A 7,178-nucleotide genomic window follows, 5' to 3' on the forward strand; every position below is an offset into this window, starting at 1 on the left:
ATGTTGCAACATACACACACACATATATATATATATATATATATATATATATATATATATATATATATATATATATATATGCATATTATAAACTTAAAATATTTTGATATTAATATTTGTAAAAATATTTTTTACATATAATCAACATTTGTAAATGAGTAGTTTTATATTTCTCCATTGTTTTTAATTTGATTATGCTGTTCACAATGCTTCATGGGATTGTAGTTCTTTCCCTCAGTACAGTCTTGCACCCTTTGTATTTTTGTCCGATTTTCAAATACTTTTTTGCTTCAAATCAAAGTTGGCAAGGCAAGGCAAGTTTATTTATATAGCACATTTCATACACAATGACAATTCAAAGTGCTTTACATAGAAGAAATAAAAATAATAAAAATAAATAAGAATAATTAAAACAGTTTAGAAAAATAAAGTACAGTACAGTACAAACAGTCGGACGAACAGTGGCACAGTGCTCATTCAGTAAATGCACAGCTAAACTTCTTCAGAAGTCATTAGTGTTGTAGTGTTGTTTGTTGTGATTCACCTTGTTGCTGATTGGCTTGGTTCATGGCTTATAACGCTTTAACAAAGACTATTTTAAAATCCCTATGGGAACAATTAATGAAAAAAAATACTTCCGGAACCAGCGCCGCTGAAAAAGGGGGCACTGTTGCACTCTAATAGTGGGTGGTTGCCAGGGTTGCTATGTGGTTGACAAGAGATTGTAAACTGTCTCGTATGAAAACTGTCTGTGGTCTTATGGCAGGAGTCGGGAACCTTTTTTTTTTTACCAAAGAGCTATTTTTTCATTTTTGGTTAATGCATTTTTCCAAAAGAACCACAGTAAAAAAAAAAAAGGAAAAAAAAATATTATTAAAGACGTGCTTTTTTCAATAAAATTTCAACAGTAGTAATAATTAGGTCCATATGCAACTAAAAGAAAACAAATATTCAGCAAACAATAAATAAGTTGCAATATGGAATTAATTGTGCAGGGCTTTCTCTGTGAGGTTGAGTCACCAGCTGATGAGCATAAATCCTCTTCGTGTGCGTGCGTGTGTGTGTGTGTGAGAGAGAGAGAGAGAGAATGCACACAGTACTTACATCTACTGTGTTTACGTGAATACTCGACTTGGCATTTTGATATATTTCTGTGTTTATTTGTCCGTTTAGGCGTGCAACCGAAGACAAAGGCTACTATGCTTGTCCGTGTTGCGCTCAGAGCGTGCACAGCATCCTCTCAGTATTATTCAGTTCTCTTTCAAGACTTATCACGCTTTTAATGTTTCTTTTCAATATAAAGCACATCCTTTCTTTCTCAGTCATTCACGTTTTGTTATTAATAACTTTAAACAGAATCGTCAACTGAAATCTGCGCGGATTGTCAAAAATACGACACATTTATAGGACATAAAGTGTCTCTGCAGCAAAAGTGAAAGTACCAGCGGGTGAAATGTTTCGAAATGTCTTTTTTTGCACCCGTTTCAATAAAAGGATATATTAAAGTTTATATAGCCTACTTTTACATTTTCGCTGCTGTTCTAAAAATGGTTTTCGCCATTACCTTAAACAAGCTGCAGCTGCCTGACTCCCAGTGCAGGAGCTGTGGGTTACCAGACATGTATAGTGATTAGGTTAGTTGATTGCTGTGGTTTGGTGCTGTGGTGAACAATTCTTATCATAAACTTTTCATTAACTTCGGTAGGCTGTACAACAAGGGAATTGTAATTGGCTGCTTTTTCTGCAGAGAGCCGATCTCTGTTGATGTGTCTTAATTTTTTAATTGATCGTTTGTTGGTAAAGGATGAGAGACCTTGCCATAGGTTCCCGCCCACTGTCTTATGGTCTGTAGATGTGGTTTGGGTCCCTCTTCAATGTGCATCCTTTTTTCATCCTTTTTTCATCTTTTTCATCCTTTTTTCATCCTTTTTTTCATCCTTTTTTTCATCTTTTTCATCTTTTTTCATCCTTTTTTCATCTTTTTCATCCTTTTTTCATCCTTTTTTTCATCTTTTTCATCTTTTTTTATGGTCCAGCAGGTGAAAACAGTGTGTCTGATCAATGCAACCAAGTAAAGTCAGGTTCCTAAATGAATAACTCGTATGAAGCAGTTCTTTGCAGTGAATTAAAAACACACTGTGCAACCGGTTATGCCAAAATGATTCGTGAATAAATGCGTCTTCTGAAACAGCACAAATTCTTCTTCTCTGTAGCAGTGTTAACTCAACTAAAACTAAACTATAAAACAAAATGAAAAACTTAAGCTTAAAGAATTTGCGTTGGCGATCATCACATCTCTGAGCACTAGTACTAGTGAAGCTCAACTAAAAGTAAATGCCACTAATAAGAAAGAATTGCCAAACAGGCCTGATTTAGAAGTGGAGAAAGTGCTCTTCTGAAGCAGGTGATTTATTATTGGAACTGTCTGGTTTCTTCATTTATTCTGTCTATCTGATGAAAGCCAGTGGTTCTGTCTAACAGCTTTGTGTTTTAGGTGTTTTTTGAGTGCGAGACCTTATGGGTGAGAGACGGCGATTGATCTCAGCGTGATGAGGACAGGTGAGAATTTCTGCAGCCGTTCTCTACTTCACCGCATGAACACACGCAGTCAGGCTAATTTATCCTTTCATTTTTCAGTCCATGACCCACTTATGTTCAAGTGTGTGTGTGTGTGTGTGTGTGTGTGTCACAGTATGTTATCAGCTCAGAAAAAAGACTGCATACATGCATACATGTCTTGCATCATACATGTGAAACCATGTTTTCCTGCGTGGGTTTCAGTGGTTTCCGTGTGTAACAGATGACTTCTTCCCACAAAGCCACAGAAGATCCGGATGAAACCCAAGCCTCAGATGCGATCCAGTTTGATCTAGCATCCGAGAGGCCGTGTGTGTGTGTATGTGTGTGGAGAGCGAGGCTGGAGGGAGGAGTGTTTGAGTGCATGACAGCGGGATGAGAGAGATCTCAGAAGAGAGATTGTTCCAGTGCTGGAGGTGATCCTGCGTGGACGCAACGCCTGGATGTGCGTTTATTGGCGTTTTTATGACTGTTTGCTCTGGTTGTGTCTCTCTGGACCCTTCTCTGGCCACATCTCTGGAGCAAAGCGGCTCTTCTGTGCTGGAATGAGGAAGCTCAGGCTGGACATTGAGGTATGATTTCCCACTTGGATAGTGCATCCGTTATGCTTAGATAGAGCACATATAATAGTGTTTACAGGAAAAACTAATGCATGCATGATGCATGTGACTCCCGGGATGCTTAATAGAGGACTTTTGGGAAAGTGTTGCTTTGCGTACATACAGTTGTGCTGGTGTGCTTTGGCAGAACCGTGAACTGCAGTAGTTGCATATGCAGCACTTTTGACTTCAGTGTGTGTTTTGCTCTAAATTGCGCTGATAGTGAGTGGGTGATTATGTGTGTGTGTGTGTGTGTGTTGTTTTCCTGGTGTAAGAGGCCTGCTGAGAGCAAAGGTAGGTCACTGTACGCAGAGAGCATAATTATGCACTCAAACACTTATCTAGGAAATCTGTACAGTGAGAGAATCTGTGTGTGTTTAAACAGTTTGAGCGCAATTAGCTGTTCGATTTATCTGTGGTTTAAATGAGCACACGGTGTGTTGTGATCTTGAGCTGTGTATGAAGTGCATTCTTACTGTGTACATGAATTATGTTCATGCTTAAAAAAAAAAGAAGAAAAAAAAAGCAGGGACTGTCAAGATCCAAAAAGCACCAATTAAGTAGTTCATGGCCACTTTGCTATATTCCAAGTCATATTAGAGGGTTGTGTGTGGAACAAACCCACATTTAAGTGTTAATCAGTAATAATGTTTCAGCTCTCGTCTCTCTCTCTGGTCTGGTTCTGTCCAGTCAAGCATCATGACTTCAGAAGTCAAATGGAAGTTGTGCACAAGTTGTATGATATTGTTAAGACATTTTTATGGTCAAAACCTGGTTATCTTTCATTTTGAAAGATCATCCCTCTTTGTCATGTGGTCATAAAACCTCACATCTTTCCGTCTATCTGTTCATTTGATCTATCTATCGTTCATTCATTCCTTCTATCTATCTATCTATCTATCTATCTATCTATCTATCTATCTATCTATCTATCTATCTATCTATCTATCTATCTATCTATCTATCTATCTATCTATCTATCTATCTATCTATCGTTCATTTGTTCCTTCTATCTATCTATCTATCTATCTATCTATCTATCTATCTATCTATCTATCTATCTATCTATCTATCTATCTATCTATCTATCTATCTATCTATCGTTCATTTGTTCATTTGTTAGTTTGTTCAATCTATCTATCGTTCATTCTATCTATCTATCGTTCGTTTGTTAGTTAGTTTGTTCAATCTATCGTTCATTCTATCTATCATTGGTTTGTTAGTTAGTTTGTTCAATCTATCGTTCGTTCGTTCAATCTATCGTTCATTCTATCTATCTATCTATTGTTCGTTTGTTCATTCGTTCTATCGTTTGTTTGTTTGTTCTATTGTTTGTTTGTTCTTTCTATCGTTCTATTGTTTGTTTGTTCAATCTATCGTTTGTCCGTTCCATCTATCTTTCTTTCGTTTGTTTGTTCTATCTATTGTTTGTCCATTCCATCTTTCGTTCATTTGTTTGTTCTATCTATTGTTTGTCCATTCCATCTTTCTTTCGTTTGTTTGTTCTATCTATTGTTTGTCCATTCCATCTTTCTTTCGTTTGTTTGTTCTATCTATTGTTTGTTCGTTCTATCGTTTGTTCATTCATTCTATCGTTTGTTTTTTAGTTTGTATTATCGTTTGTTCATTCTATTGTTTGTTCTAACTTTCGTTTGTTTGATCTTTCTATTGTTCGTTCGTTCTATTGTTCATTTTTTATCTTTTGTTTGTTCTATCTATCGTTTGTTCGTTTGTTCTATCGTTTGTTTGTTTGTTTGTTTGTTCTATCTATCATTTGTTCGTTCTATCTATCGTTCATTTGTTCGTTCTATCTATCGTTCATTTGTTTGTTCTATCTGTTGTTTGTTTGTTTGTTCTATCTGTTGTTTGTTTGTTTGTTCTATCTGTTGTTTGTTTGTTGGTTCTATCTGTTGTTCGTTTGTTTTATCTGTTGTTCGTTTGTTTTATCTGTTGTTCGTTTGTTTTATCTATCGTTCGTTAGTTCATTCATTCTATCTATAGTTCGTTCTATCTAGTTTCTCTTCATCTTTTTGATATTCTTGACCAGTGTTGCAGGGATTTTTTTGTGCTTTCTGTATGAGAGCATCATCATCAGTCTGTGACGTTTGTGGTGTGGACAGATTGTTGTGTTTTAGTGGAGTTTCTCTTGATTTGGTGTTTTTTTCTCTCCTGCTTTTACACTCGTTTTTTTGCGTTCTGTCTCTCCTCGTCCCAGTTTTCTCTCGTACTCCTCCTCTCTTCTAGAGCGCTGACCTCCAGAATGTTGTTGAACGAGGTCACGGCTGTGGGTTTCCTCCTCGTTTGCTTCTGCTCATTATTTGGGCTGTTCACATGTGATTTCCTGTGTTAACATTACTCTGGGTTATCTTGCACCAGTTTAACACTGTTCAAACCTTAATATGGGTTAGTAATTAACTGCCAGTTTTGAGGTTTTACACTGTAGTTTCATAATGCCTGACTTAATAATATTATTATTATTATTATTATTATTTTATTATATAGGATGTTTAAACATTGATTGAACAATTAATATATAACAAGCATGCTATAGTAGTTTTAAATCAAATAGTAAATTCATGTACATTTTGGCATGTAAATCCACTCTAGTTATCTTTAGTTCTCTAAAATGTATTACAAAAAATTTGAAGGAAATGTGTAAACCGTTGTATTACAAAACCGTTATTTTTAACTGTTTTATGTTGCTGAAACTAAACAGTGCATAAATATTTTATGTCATAAGCAATTATTCAGTAAGCATTAATGGTTTATGATTGGTTGCTTGAATACTCTTTACTATCTGATTCACACGTACTAGTGTGGTTTTTGTAGGACGAACAGGGTGTCTCTTTAGTGCCTTTCTGTTCAGGTTGATAAATACTGTAACTTGCACCTGTATTTTTCTGATATGCATTATCGCATCTGGATTGTTTTGACAAATTTAAAGTCTGACTTTGGCTATAGCGGCAGGATATGTTTTATTTCCACTGAATTACTAGGCGTAAGATGATGGTTGATAACGATTCTGCAATGTCACACAGCTCTGTAAAGGGCTGTTTCTGAATGTGACGTGGTTTATATTTGGCTTAACAGACATAGGTTTGCTTATTTTAATAGGTTATTCATTTTAATAAGTTATCAGACTTATGATTTAATGTATGCATTTAAATGAAAATGGAATAAGTGGAAATATAAACTCCTTCTGTTTACCTCAAAGGTCTTTCTTTGCTATGTAAATTAGGATATAGTATTCAAAAGTTTGAGGTCAGTAAGATATTTTTTAAAAGAAGAAATTAAAACTTTTATTCAGCAAGGATGCATTAAATTGATCAAAAGTGGCAGTTCAGACATTTATAATATTACAATAAATTTTTACCTATAATAAATGCTGTTCTTTTGAACTTTCTATTCAGCAAAGAATCCTGAAAACAAATGTATCACGGTTTCCCCAAAGATATGAAGCAGCACAACTGTTTTCAACATTGATAATAATAAGAAATGTTTCTTGTGCAGCAAATCATCATATTAGAATGATTTCTGAAGGATCATGTGACACTGAAGACTGGAGTAATGATGCTGAAAATTCAGCTTTGATCACAGGAATAAATTACATTTTACAATAGAAAACATTTAAAAAATTGAAATTACATTTCACAATATTACTGTCTTTACTGTAGATCAAGTAAATACAGTCTTGGTTAGCAGAAGAGACTTCTTTCAAACTTTTGAATGGAAGTCTATATTATTAGGCCGTGGCCTGTATTTGAATGTATTGGCTTAAACCTTTGAGCAACTCACTGTTATTCACAACAAATCTCTTATGATCTTCAGGCCTCCCACGTAACACTTCTATCACCTGCAAACAAGTGTACAGAGGAGGGAACGCCTCTCATTTCACTCATTCATGATCCCTGGGGTTTTAAAACATCATTGCATCATGAACACCAGCAGGTTCATTATAGAAACAGGAAGTGGTTTTGTGCTTTTCTCAATGGCACAGTCTCA

The 7,178-nt window shown here is 35.4% G+C and overlaps 1 protein-coding gene across 6 annotated transcripts in view; it reads left to right on the forward strand.

Annotated features, from left to right (window-relative positions):
* LOC309508888 (SH3 and multiple ankyrin repeat domains protein 1) overlaps window positions 1-7,178 on the forward strand; it is a 97,276-nt gene that overhangs the window by 36,555 nt on the left and 53,543 nt on the right. For 4 of the 6 annotated variants that reach the window (XM_082183406.1, XM_082183405.1, XM_082183410.1 and 1 more), the window contains exons 3-4: window positions 2,495-2,559; window positions 2,782-3,149. The exons of 1 other annotated variant lie outside the window; for it this stretch is intronic. The gene's annotated coding sequence lies outside the window, so the exon portion shown is untranslated. The remainder of the gene's footprint in view (window positions 1-2,494; window positions 2,560-2,781; window positions 3,150-7,178) is intronic. One more of the 6 variants, XM_082183407.1, reaches the window with a different exon arrangement.

The sequence above is a fragment of the Leuciscus leuciscus genome (genome assembly GCF_965113295.1).
Source record: "Leuciscus leuciscus genome assembly, chromosome: 11".
In the NCBI taxonomy this organism is placed as follows: Eukaryota; Metazoa; Chordata; class Actinopteri; order Cypriniformes; family Leuciscidae; genus Leuciscus; species Leuciscus leuciscus.